The following is a 528-nucleotide window of genomic DNA, read 5'->3' on the forward strand; positions in this document are numbered from 1 at the left end:
CCCCTCCCCCGGGGGGCGCCCGGTTCTCCCCGGGGATTCAGGCCCCCCCCCGCCGCTCCCGGTTCTCCCCAGGGGGTCCCGGTTCTCTCCGGGGATTTCAGGGTCTCCCCGCAGCTCCCAGTTCCCCTTACGGGCTCCCAGTTCTCCCTGGGGGTTCAGGGCCTTCCAGCTGGCTTCGAGGTCTCCCTGTGGACTCCCGGTTCTCCCCAGGGACTTCAGGGCCTCCCCGCGGCTCCCGGTTCTCCCCAGGGGTTTTGGGGCCTCCCATGGCTCCCGGTTCTCCCTGGGCTCTCCCCAGGCTGGCGGCAGGCGCCAAGGGGTGCCCCCATGGGCACCGCGCTCACCCACCTACATGGGATGCACGGAGGCATCACAGCGCTAGGGAGCTGCGCGCTGCTGTGGCCAGAGCCTAATGCATGTGGATAGGTGAAAATACGTATGGAATGCGGGCATATGAAAGCTAGAGAGTCTTACATAAAGATAGGACTGCATACGAATGCATTTGTGTGTTTTTCGCACACATATACC

The sequence above is a fragment of the Nothoprocta perdicaria genome, unplaced genomic scaffold, assembly GCF_003342845.1.
Source record: "Nothoprocta perdicaria isolate Ctin4 unplaced genomic scaffold, notPer1 scaffold_55, whole genome shotgun sequence".
Classification (NCBI taxonomy): Eukaryota; Metazoa; Chordata; class Aves; order Tinamiformes; family Tinamidae; genus Nothoprocta; species Nothoprocta perdicaria.